At 51.7% G+C, this 12725-nt stretch overlaps 1 non-coding gene across 1 annotated transcript; it reads left to right on the top strand.

Annotated features, from left to right (window-relative positions):
- The first annotated feature begins 10050 nt into the window (after positions 1–10050).
- TRNAS-GCU (transfer RNA serine (anticodon GCU)) lies at positions 10051–10132 on the top strand. The gene has a single exon. It is a non-coding gene; the product is annotated as a tRNA-Ser (tRNA).
- Positions 10133–12725: the final 2593 nt, after the last annotated feature.

The raw sequence follows: 12725 nt of genomic DNA, 5'->3' as shown, positions 1-12725 counted from the left end.
GGCTGGTGCGGGGGACGAGGAGGGATACCAGTGTATCCAACAGTCTTGGGAAGGCTCTTGTTGAAACTCATTTCATCACACCTCGGCCCAGCGACTTTCGGACAGATTGGCTGCGTACTGCTCAATTTTATTATTGAGCTTAGCAATTTTCTTATTCAGCTTATAGAGCTAAGATTTCTGTTCCATTTTTGAGTTTTCCACCTGCCCTCCACTACTCTCTTGGATTAAATGAGATGTAAGGAGGTGGTTGTCTAATTTTGGGACTTGGAGATTCGTCGCCTGTTCTTCCGTGGCCTCCTTTATATGCCGATAAAATTATTCTTGCCACCCAGTCAGAGAAGGCCAAGACTTTGCCATGCGTTACTCCATTCACAGAACGATGAAAACACTTTGTTTAGTTCCTGTTGATCGTGGGCGTTAGCAACGTTGCGATAAAGCACGCAGTCATCGGCATATACGCATAACTTCACTGTGGTGTCATTAATAACATTTACTACATCATTTATGAAAATTATAAACTATAGAGGCCCAAGCACCGATCCTTGTGGCACACCTGAAGTTACAGTGACTGACGATGACCATGATGATAGTGACGAACTGGGATCTTAAGTGTAAGTAGTCGGTTAACCAGTCAAGTAACTTATTGCCGTTAAATATGGTACGCAGTTTACGAAGAAGCTTTTTATGGCAGACCATGTCAAATGCTTTGAAATAATCTATAAATATTGCATCGATTTGATCGCGGTTATTTAATGCGGAAGCTATGTCGTGAGTAAATTCAATGAGCTGGGCCTGGATTAGCCTCGACATCGCCGGACAGTTGCAACAAAATTCTTAAGGAATGCAGTACGCAAGAAAAAATACAAAGTGCTGAGGGTCTGGCAGCAATGATAAGAAACGGTTATCGCTCCTATAACACCTGAAAGCGTAATTGTGGCCTACCTGCAAGGTGTAGCACACATGTTCGCAAGAACCGCTTGCCATGCCGTTGCCAGACCCACTGAAGAGGACTGGCCGGTGCGTCGCTTTTATGTCCCGTCGGGTCCGTGTCGATGACGTTCCGGTGTTGTGCCATGCGCGGTCGAGACAGGCGAGATCGATGGGAGATGAGGCTGTGGATGCATTGCCATCTATCGGTTGACAGCAAGAACTTAATGGAGGGCCAGTGAGGGCGCAGTTTCCGTGAAAGAAGCTTGAAGAAGAAATATTGCTCAGGAAGTATGGGCCAGCGATGCTTGCGGCTATCTGCAAGATGAAGCACACATGTTTGCAAGAACCGTTTGCCATACCGCTGCCAGACCCACAAAGACTCCCTTGATCAGTTACCTGCAGGTCCTTACCTCCTGCCAAGGTACTCTTCTGCTTGAGGCTCCATGGGTCCGTCGGGTCCCTTATGAGTGATCTCAGTTCCGCCTTGTCTCACTGTGGAGTTCTGAGTGGTCGGGCCCCTGTTCCGGCGCCAAGTCCCGGCCCGGGTGTAGCGTACGTGCGCTTTCCCCGGTATGGCGATCGTTACTGCTGGCTGGTCCTGGCCTGGTGCTCGACTTGAAGCGGCTGCGGGAGCAGGAGATGGAGCTTGCTTCCTTGGTTCTGAGGGTCTCGAACTTATTCTTTAGAAAATGTGTTCCTGTCTGGGGGCGGTCTCTTGGTCTCTCAGTTTCTTATCCCAGAGTTTCCTTTTGACTAAGTACGGGGTCCTGTATATCTTGGTGTAGCTTTTATCCCCAAGGGGGTGTTGCCCATGACAGAGTGCACATTTGGGGGTGCCCTTATGATACGGTAGGGGTTTTTTAATCCCGAATCGTCGGCATTTGCGCGTCTCGGGATCTGGGCAGACGTCAGCCCTATGCGCGAATTGCCCGCATGTGGCGCACACCTGGTACTTCTTTTTGAATAGTCCGCACTTGAGTGGCGTTACCTTGAAGTCGATCGTACAGGGCACAGTGTCTTCTACGAAACACAGCAACATAGTGCCTGTGTTTTCTCCCAGCCGTCTAGCTGATGCAATGGCCGGGTTTCCTGATCTATTTAGGATGTTCAAGATTTCTTGGTCCGAGAGGCCCGGTGGGATCCCGTAGATAATCCCCTTCCCGAAGCTCTCCTGCGTCACAAGGCATGCTGTGACTGGGGATGTACCTTATTCTTTATGTTGGAGGGCCACGATGCCTTGGTACCTTCGTGCTCTTTCCTCCGATGCCGTAGCGATCAGAATAGTTTGATACTTAGAATTGGTCGTGATTTGAACTCCTTGCATTTTCTCTTCGTGCATATTTGCGGCTCTAGCGATGACATCGGTGAGCTCCGCCTACCCGTATCCTTTGATTATCTTTTCTATGCCTTCCTGAGGTCATAGGACGATCTTCACCCACTCTTTGGATACCGGGAAAGCCCGGACAATTGAGGTTTTCCCTTCTTTGAGTGTCTTCTTCGCTAGCAGCTTCGTCGCTCTCGCGTCGTCCGCCGCTTTCATTGTTTCCGTTTGTTCCTCAGAAACACATTTCCTTCTGAGCCTGATTTTCTAGTCATCTGCGCCTCTCTTTGCCGAAAATTCTTGTGCGTCCATAGAGCGTCGCTCACTTGGTTGCGAGGCGAGGAGTCATCTCCCGAGGCCGGCGTCTCCGACATGGCGGAGCCGCAGGCCGTCCACTTGCACGCTGTGGCCGCGGTTTGGGTCCGGCACAAAACACGTAAAAAGTCACGAAAGCCCATTGCAGCACATAAAATTCGAGTGGATGCGGTTCAGGCATACACCGATGGTTCACGAAGGTGAAAAGCAGGTGAGTAAGTTGAAGCTACTACTAATTGGTTTTGGGGGGAAAGGAAATGGCGCAGTATCTGTCTCATATATCGTTGGACACCTGAACCGCGCCGCAAGGGAAGGGATAAGGGAGGGAGTGAAAGAAGAAAGGAAGAAAGAGGTGCCGTAGTGGAGGGCTCCGGAATAATTTAGACCACCTGGGGATCTTTAACGTGAACTGACATCGCACAGCACATGGGCGCCTTTTCAAATTTGGGGCCACGATTAGTTTCGAAATTTGGCGCCATGGTTCGTTCCCGCCCACCTACTTGTTTTCACAACCATTTGCTACGTTCACAACCATTCTCTGCTTTGTGACCTTTATGACTCTAATTAACTAATCATCCGACAGACATAAAATTTTTTTGCCATCATCCTCACATCGTCCTCTATCGAATACAACCATTCCTTTGATGCTATCTCTTCTGAGAACGCCATAACTGCTGCGGACGCATTTAGGTGACACGCTTTGGTGACACGACCCCGTCGACATAGCCTAGGAATGCTTCCGCATTAATAACCTTCCTCAAGCATATAAAACATTTAAACAACATACATGCAATATAAAAGTCAAGTGAATGTAACATTCTTGAAAACAGTTCAGCAATCCTGCACGAGCATGCAGGCCCGCCAGTTGGTAAGCTTCACTACATCGCAACGCTTTGCAAGGACCAACAGCGAGGACTACACTTGAGCTCCGCAACACAGTACAACATGCCACTCACACACTCACCTCTGAACGGATAGCATGGATTCAAGCCCGTCACTCAGGGGTGTCCCATCGGTGATAGTGGCGAATAAGTAACAAGGAAAGGTGTCTGACAAAAAAATGGAGCGGTCATGCAATCTACGGCAGGCGCAATCTAAGAGGTTTAGTTGCAAAGTACTGGCAGCTGAAAAAAAATTAGCTGCGGTTTAACTAAAATGAAATGAAAATTGGTTTTTGGGGAAAGGAAATGGCGCAGTATCTGTCTCACATATCGGCGGGAACCTGAACCGCGCCGTAAAGGAAGGAATAAAGGAGGGAGTGAAAGAAGAAAAAGGTACCGTAGTGGAGGGCTCCGGAATAATTTCGACCTCCTGGGGATCTCTAACGTGCACTGACATCGCACAGCACACGGGCGCGTTAGCGTTTCGCCTCCATCGAAACGCAGGCGCCGCGGTCGGGTTCGAACCCGGGAACTCCGGATCAGCAGCCGAGCGCCCTAACCACTGAGCCACCGCGGCGGGTCGGATTAAGTACTGCTGAACCTGGTTTGAGAACGAAAGCTGTGGTGTATCGGGCAAGACGCGGCTTGGCGTCTGCAACGTTGAGTGCGTTCCGCACACTGGATAGGCAGCGCGCCGACCCTGCCATCCTCGCAGGTTGCAGTTAAATTAATGGTTGATCGCGAGAGGTTGTTCCCGCAATGAACGCTGCCGCCTATTGCTGCCCCCCCCCGCCGCGGTGGCTCAGTGGTTAGGGCGCTCGACTACTGATCCGGAGTTCCCGGGTTCGAACCCGACCGCGGCGGCTGCGTTTTTATGGAGGAAAAACGCTAAGGCGCCCGTGTGCTGTGCGATGTCAGCGCACGTTAAAGATCCCCAGGTGGTCGAAATTATTCCGGAGCCCTCCACTACGGCACCTCTCTCTACCTTTCTTCTTTCACTCCCTCCTTTATCCCTTCCCTTACGGCGCGGTTCAGGTGTCCAACGATATATGAGACAGATACTGCGCCATTTCCTTTCCCCAAAAACCAATTATTGTTATTATTGCTGCAGTGCCGCGTGCCTGCCACAACGCGTCAGCGCCAATGCATGCAGTCCACACCTCTCTCTCACCACCGCCACGTACCCGAAAGCGTGATTGCGGTGTCCACTTACCCAGGGAGCCAGTTAATTATGCTCTCTTCCTTTCCTCAAAATCATGGGAGTCTAGGACGTTGTGAACACCAACGCCAATGGACGTCGACGGCCTATAGCTTCAGTGCTGCGTTTCTGCCACAACGTTGTCAATGCCAGCGCATGCAGCGCACATCTGTCACTACCGCCACGTAGCTTAAAGCGCGACTGAGGTGTCCACGGCCCCAGGGGAAAGTTATGCGCCTTTCCTTTGCTTTCGAAGCTTCCGCTCTTTATCGGTTTCGGCACAGCTGCGGTGATGTCACATGGTTATGAAACACACGCCGAACAAGGTACGGAAGGGAGTAGTAAAGCTTTCGCTCTAATAGCTCCATTTGGGGTACGTCCGGCTTCACGACGCACATCTGTCGTGGCGTTTCATCAGAAAGATAGGTTCTAAATAGCGTTGCGTACTTTGCCAGTCTCCTTCAAAACACTCGCCAACTGTTAACTGTGTTCATGAGTACACTGTGAAATGAAAAAAAAATTGCTCGGAAAGTTTTGTTCGAGTATGTTTCTATGGAACTCACGCCCGGTACCCCTATAGCCAATGGTGACACACGCGCACGTATCGCGGTATTTTAGAAATTCACTGCCTTTGAAATTAGTTTTCAGCCTTTCAATGTCTGTTCTAGAGTGCGCTCGGCTTTATTCACGAAGGGAAAACTTCAAAGGTGTACTGTGAAGTTATAAAACTGTTTTGAAAACTGTTGTTTACATGTGTTGCTATAGGCAGCCACCCCACTCGGGACGCAAAACTGGCCGCTGGTGGCGCTGAACGCAGCGCCGACGGTGGAGGCGCCTGACGGGCGCACAGTGCCTCTCGCAATAGAAAATTGCAAATCGGTTTTCGGGGAAAGGATATGGCGCAGTACCTGTCTCACATATCGGCGGACACCTGAACTGCGCCGTAAGGGAAGAGATCAAGGAGGGAGTGAACGAAGAAATGAAAAAAATTGGCTGTGGTTTAGCTCTGGTTAACCTTAGTTGAATTGCGAAAGCTTCGTTTCCTCGGCACGTCGTCTACACAGCGTCTCATTCCGACGCTCTCGAGAACTCAAACCGGTCTCTTCCGCAGTTGAAGAGTCACTCCGGGACGTGGCTCGACTTCTAGCCGCATCTTCGTTACGACGCTTTTCGAGTCGTGCGGCGCGTTCTTCTGGCGTTTCTTGAGCGCGTTGTCTCCGCTTCGTTCTGTCGTTGTCGCGTGTCTTTTGCACTCTCCATAACGACTACAATACACTGAGGCGAAGCGCATATAACGCCCGCGAGACGACACCTCCTCTCCCTCTACCCCAGCGGAGCACATCTGGTGGAGCGAGCGGCGACGACAGCGGCGTCGACGGCGGCGCCATCTGTTGGAGCGCGGCTGCGGCGTTGCTAGGAAACGGCGGCTCAAGGTCGTTCGTTGCCACCGCATACGGCATACGGCTGAAGTACGCGACGAGCCGAAATTGCTGGCTGGCTAGCGTAGTAAAGCTTTCGCTTTAAAAGAAGTGCCGTAGTGGAGGGCTTCAGAATAATTTCGACCACCTGGGGATCTTTAACGGACACTGACATCGCACACAGCACACGGCCGGCTTAGCGTTTCGCCTCCATCGAAACGCAGCCGCCGCTGCGGGTTCGAACCCGGGAACTCCGGATCAGTAGCCGAGCGCCCTAACCACTGAGCCACCGTGGCGCACTGGTAGCTAGTATTCCAGCACAGTCTAATATTGGCGGTAAAATTTTTCTGCAAGAACTCACTGTTGCGATAAATATTATTTGCTGTTTTCGTCAGTTGGTATAGGTGGCATTCACTGGCGCACTCGCCGCTGTGGCACAGTGGTTAGGGCGGTCGGCTACTGATCTGGAGTACCCGGGTTCGAACCCGACCACGGCGGCAGCGTTTCGATGGAGGCGAAACGCAAAGGGGCCCATGTGCTGTGCGATGTCAGCGCAGGTTGAAGATCCTAAGGTGGTCGAAATTATTCCGGAGCCCTCCACTACGGCACTTCTTCCTTTCTTCTTTCAGTCCCTCCTTTATCCCTTCTCTTACGGCGCGGTTCAGGTGTCGGCCGAGGTGTGAGAGAGATACTGCGACATTTCCTTTCCCCCAAAACCAATTTTATTTCATTTCACAACCGCGCCGCGGCGCTGTGGTGCGGTGCGCCGCCGCACAGTAACTCTACCGCCGCCTAATGTTCCTGTATATGCTCATAACATGGAGGATTCGTGGTAGGTGGGGTGGGCTGCCAGCGTCTTGAGCCTCCGGGACATGAACGTTTGAGTTCAGTGGGGCCGTGCGGGGGCCCAAGGGCCTGCGTGTCCTAATTTCCCCTGTACCCATTAAAGTTTTCACCACCACCTAGCATGGAGTAAGGAAAACTCAGGAGAGGCCCTCGCTATACGAGCTGCACTTCAAAAAGTGTGCCGGAAGTAACGTGTTTTCGCAGACACTACTGGGAGTCTGGCCGACGGCGCAGCCAATGGTAACGCGGGGCGCATCGTCGTCGCCTGCTACATTGTCTGCTGCGCATGCGCAAGCTCGCCGAGATGGCGGTTTAGTAGGCGGAGCAGGGGGAGCCGGCTTCAAAAAATTCGACGTAACCGCCTCTCCTCTATTCTTTGCTTCCTCAATGGCTCATAGGAACACTACCGCCGCTGGCCGCCATGATTGAGGTGCACGTAGCAGACGAACTCCTGCTCCGCAAGCATGTTTTCTCTTGGTGTCGCATTAAGACTGCCGTTTGGGATCCGCGTGCGTCAGAGATTCGGCTGGTAGTCGCTGGGTGCGATAGCCGCACGTAACTACATCGTAAACGAACGCCACTTCGATTGGGCAGATGCGCTTGTTAGCTCTGCTCGAGCCGACCGAGAAAGGCGCCGCGACGAAATCGGTCGCGGGTTTGGTTCCCCTCGATTCTGGGATAGAAGCTCGGATAGTGGTCATTGGCAGCATGGCTTCCGTCCAACCGTTGAGCCGCATATAGTTCAGGTACATTCGCGGGGAAGTTATCGGTGATCCGGCCTATTACTACGGCCTCTGGGGTGCATGAGCACATCGGGTAAATATCTGACAAAAGGCGCCGATTATGCCTTGCGTGGTGTCCTCTGCACACAACGCATACTCATGACCAGACTTGGGAAGCCTTGTTACCACTCTGGAGGAGTCGTTGTTTTGCACGAAGGTGGTCAAAGATTGTCACAACGGGCGCTCATAAGGCAGCAAACTGGGCTAGGTAGTTGTTCACTTTTGCACCGTGCACGCCATGTTGACAAAATTCCACACTACAGTACACGCTTAAAATTTTTTAACATGAACGCGCGAGCGTCGACTGGCCGGGGCTGCTGCGCCGGAAGAAGGAGAGGAGAAAACGTGCGAGGCAAGGGCACGCCCACAATTCGTGCTGCTGGAGTAAGCTTTGTCTGCTAGGCAGTTCTGATTAGTGGGAAGCAACCCCTGCCCATCATCGGCTGTTAAGCATCGGAGCCCTAAGAAGCTGCAAACAAATGTTTTCATCCGCTGCATATAGCGTGGATGATTCTGAAAAGAGCATACATTTGGGAACAGCCTAGCATGCCCAAGAAACTAGTTGCAATCGTTACTTACAATAAACTGATTGAAGAGGAGCCTCGATTTTGCCGTGTTAATTTCGTTAAAGCAAGTGCTCTCGAGTCGCTACCCGCAAATGCAACCGGGGCCTAGAGTCGTCCTTGGAACGCTACGCGTTTGCGCCAGGCCACAGCCACAGACACACGCAGCAGATAGAACACGAAACAAGCGCTCTCGGAACTCAGTCGTAAAACTTGCTTTGCAGGGGTTGCTTCGCACGAAACAGAACAGCCAAGCAGACGACGCTAGCTACAGCGGCATGATCGGCGCGCATGCGCGTTCCCTCTACTGATTTCCTCAATCGGTAGAGACGTCCCCTTCGGTAGAGACGTCTCATCCATTTCCCCCTCACCTGGCCCCCAAGAGCGATGCCCAAAGGGCCAACATACATCGGGACCAGTATCCCCCTCCCCAGAATACCTCATAGCATGAACCACCACCACCACCACCACCACCAGTCGACGCTCCCGCGTTCATGTTAAAAAATTGGAAGGGTGTACATGCTAGCTGGCACTTGGTAGTCCACGCTTGTCACTGTCGTGTCTCTTTTTCGTGCCGTCATCTGGCAACACAGCGCTAACATTAGTGAGCTGTTTTGGTAGGGATCGAGGTTGCAGCGCCAGCTCGCGAGCTTGCAGTATCACCCCGATGCAAACGCACAGCTCACATCGTCCACGATATAAAGACGCCACTTTGGTGGCCACGGCTGCACCGAAAAACGAAGCACATGCCCCAAGAATTCATTTCAAGATCAAAGAAAGCACACGGTCACATTCTTTAATTCAACATTTAAAAATTAAAATGAAAACGGTTTTTCGGGAAAGGAAATGGCGCTGTATCTGTCTCACATCTCGGCGGGCACCTGAACAGCGCCGTAAGGGAAGGAATAAAGGAGGGAGTGGAAAAATAAAGGAAGAAGAGATGCCGTAGTGGAGGGCTCCGGAATAATTTCGACCACTTGGGGCTTTTTAACGTGCACTGACATCGCACAGCATACGGGCGCCTTAGCGTTTTGCCTCCATCCAAACGCAGCCGCCGCAGCAAACTTAATTTGGTGGCCATTCTGAGCTTGTTTAGGATGCACTTCGTCCAAAAATTTCGCACTTCGTCCAAAAAAAAAAAAGATGTAGTACAGCTTGGAAATCAACAGCTCTGCGGAGGTATACGAAATCCAGTAAAGAAAGAGCCCCGCAGACGCCCCGCAGCTACTGAGTGGCGCTGAGTCACCGATCTCTTCCCCGCTAATTTGCCTGAACTACATCCGACTTCGGTTGTACGGAAGCGCTGCTGTCAATGACCAATATCCGAGCTTCTATCCCAGATGAAGGGGAACCAAACCCGCAGCCACCTTTCGACGCTGCGCTGGTTTCCTCGATAGGTTCGACAAGCGCAGCTGCCCAATCGAAGTGGCGTTCGTTTACGACGTAGTCACGTGCGTCTGTCACGCCCAGCGACAACCGGTCGAATCTGCGATGTACGCGGATTTCAAGCGGCAGTCTGAATGCGACACGCGAAGAAAACACGCTTGCGGGTCGGAGTTCGTCTGCTAGGTGCACTTCAATCATGGCGGCCGGCGGCGGCGCACCACAGCGCCGCGTTGCGGCTGTGCGCCAGTGCATACCAAATTCACCTGAAATGAAGAAATCAGTGACAGGCAGAGCGTACTTTCAGAAAAAGCTGCGAGTTCGCAATGTACGCAAAAATAAACATTGATAAAAATTCTTTATGTGGAAGCCAGAAGGCTTAATTTGCACCTCCAAAAATTAGCAGATATGATGACGAGGTGGCCGAGTGGTTAAGGCGGTGGATTGCTACTCCACTGGGCTCTGCCTGCGTGGGTTCGAATCCCATCCTCGTCGTATTTTTTGCTTTTTTTACCTCATTGACCCCCGTGTATTCCTTTAGCGCCGCAGAACGACGGAAGATGTGAAAGAAACAAGAAGAGCAAAATTACTACCACACACAGCTCGTGATGCTGATCCGAAAGACGCCGGTTTGATCTTGGCCATGGCGGTCGCATTTCGATGGAGGCGAAATGTTAGAGGCCCGTATACGCTGTGCGATGTCAGTGCACGTTAAAGAATTCCAGGTGATGTAAATTATCCGGAGTCCTCCACAACGGGGCCTCTTATAGCCTGAGTCGCTTTGGGTCGTTAAACCCTATAAAAAAAGGATATAATGATAAATGCAGCCAACTCACCCAGGTTCGCTTTCGTAGGAATGTATTATCGGAGACAAAAGTTTGCTGGACGCGAGTTTTAGAAGAAACGTTCATTGTAAATTCAAGTAGTGCATGCATTTACGCTTAGCCGCATTCTATACTCAACCCCATATCTCAAATTCAACCGCACGGAAACCGAACGCGTGAACGCAATGATCCGCCTTGCGACTAAGGCAGCCCTAAACCTACCTCGTAGCACTAGCACAGCCAAACTTCTTGCACTAGGCATGCATAACACCATTCAGGAACTAGTTGACGCACATCTTCAGACACAGTACCTTAGACTTGCCATGAGCACCACTGACTGCCATATTGTCACGTAGTGGTGACGGCAGTCGAAGCAGCGATGAAGATGGACAAAAGGGTCTTCTAAAAGAAAACAGTTTATTGGGCTGACTTGCACCCAAAATGGACTGAAACACTCGGAGGCGGCGAAGCGACAAGCGTGCTCGGCGGCGTCGAACCGAATGCCCGCCGCTGCCGGTTGTGCTCAATTTAAAGCTGATAGCGAACTTTCGAGATAAAGCATGCAAAGTTACTAGAACATTCCGGAACAACGTAGAATCAGCTCTGCCTGGCTGCGATCAATCGAGATAAATCTAGACGCGTCTTGCGTCGCAAACAAAGCGATAAAATGGTGTGGCAGCAGATTTGAAAAACGAACAAACACTGCAAATATTCGCGGCATTACTCCCCTCTCAAAGAAGCATCGACCCAATGCATTAAAACAAATAATGCGACTAGTAATAAAAAAATATGGATCTTAATTGCGAAAATAATGCATGGAAATGCAGCGGCCTTTAGCGCGCATAATACGGCTTCAGACGGACTACATGGACAACTTCTGGTCGTACGCGGCGTCGCTGGGATGCAGTCATTGCGTCAGGGATGACTTCATAATCCAGTTCACCTAGCAGACCAAGAACCTTGTACGGGCCGAAATAGCGGCGTAAAAGCTTTTCACTCAATCCACGGCGGCGAATGGGCGTCCCCACCCAGACTTGGTCACCTGGCTTGTATTCCGCGTTGCGTCTTCGTAGGTTGTAGCGTCTGGCGTCGGACCGCTGCTGATCTTTAATCTGTAACCGGGCAAGCCTTCGAGCTGCTTCTGCGCGTTGAAGGTAGGCGGCAACGTTGACGTTCTCTTCTTTTGTAACGTTGGGCAGCATGGCGTCTAGCGTGGTCGTGGCCTCCCTGCCATGGACGAGCTTAAAAGGCGTCATCTGGGTGGTCTCCAGTACTGCGGTGTTGTAGGCGAAGACGGCGAAAGGCAGGATGACATCCCAGGTTTTGTGTTCGGCATCGACATCCATGGCGAGCATATCGGCGATGGTTTTGTTCAGGCGCTCGGTCAGTCCGTTGGTCTGCGGGTGGTATGCAGTTGTACTCCGGTGGCTGGTTTGACTGTAACGCAGCATGGCTTGCGTTAGTTCCGCCGTGAATGCTGTTCCTCTGTCCGTGATGAGCACATCGGGGGCGTCGTGTCGAAGAAGAATGCACTCCACGAAAAATTTGGCGACTTCTGCGGCTGTTCCGTTCGGTAGGGCTTTCGCCTCGGCGTAGCGGGTCAGGTAGTCGGTCGCTATGATGACCCACTTATTTCCAGATGTTGAAGTTGGAAAAGGGCCAAGCAAGTCCATGCCGATCTGCTGAAAGGGCCTTGAGGGAGGTTCAATGGGGTTCAGAAATCCTGCTGGTCGTGTGGGAGGTGTCTTTCGTCGCTGACGATCTCGGCAGGATTTCACATAGTGCTCGACATCGGCAGACAGTCGGGGCCAGTAATACTTGTCTTGAATGCGGCGGAGGGTGCGAGTAAGCCCGAGATGTCCAGCTGTCGGCTCGTCGTGTGAAGCCTGTAGAACTTCTTCGCGGTGACAAGCAGGTACAACAAGGAGGTAGGCTGTTTTGCTCGCTGCAAAGTTCTTCACGAGGACCTCATTCTGCACACAGAAGGATGACAGTCCTCGCTTGAATGAAGCGGGGGGTGAAGAAACCTTGCCTTCCAGGTACTCGATGAGGCGTTTTAGGTCGGGGTCCGAGCGTTGCTGCTGAGCAAAAGAGCTTGCGCTGATGGGTCCCAGGAAGGCGTCCTCATCGTCGTCCGGCGGCGGTGTGTTTACAGTGGCTCGTGAGAGGCAATCGGCGTCAGAGTGCTTGCGTCCGGACTTGTAAACGACGGTGACGTCAAACTCCTAAAGAGGCAGACTCCATCGAGTGAGTCGGCCACAGGG

Source organism: Amblyomma americanum, chromosome 1 (assembly GCF_052857255.1).
Source record: "Amblyomma americanum isolate KBUSLIRL-KWMA chromosome 1, ASM5285725v1, whole genome shotgun sequence".
NCBI lineage: Eukaryota > Metazoa > Arthropoda > Arachnida > Ixodida > Ixodidae > Amblyomma > Amblyomma americanum.
This window is presented reverse-complemented; position numbering and strand designations above follow the sequence as displayed.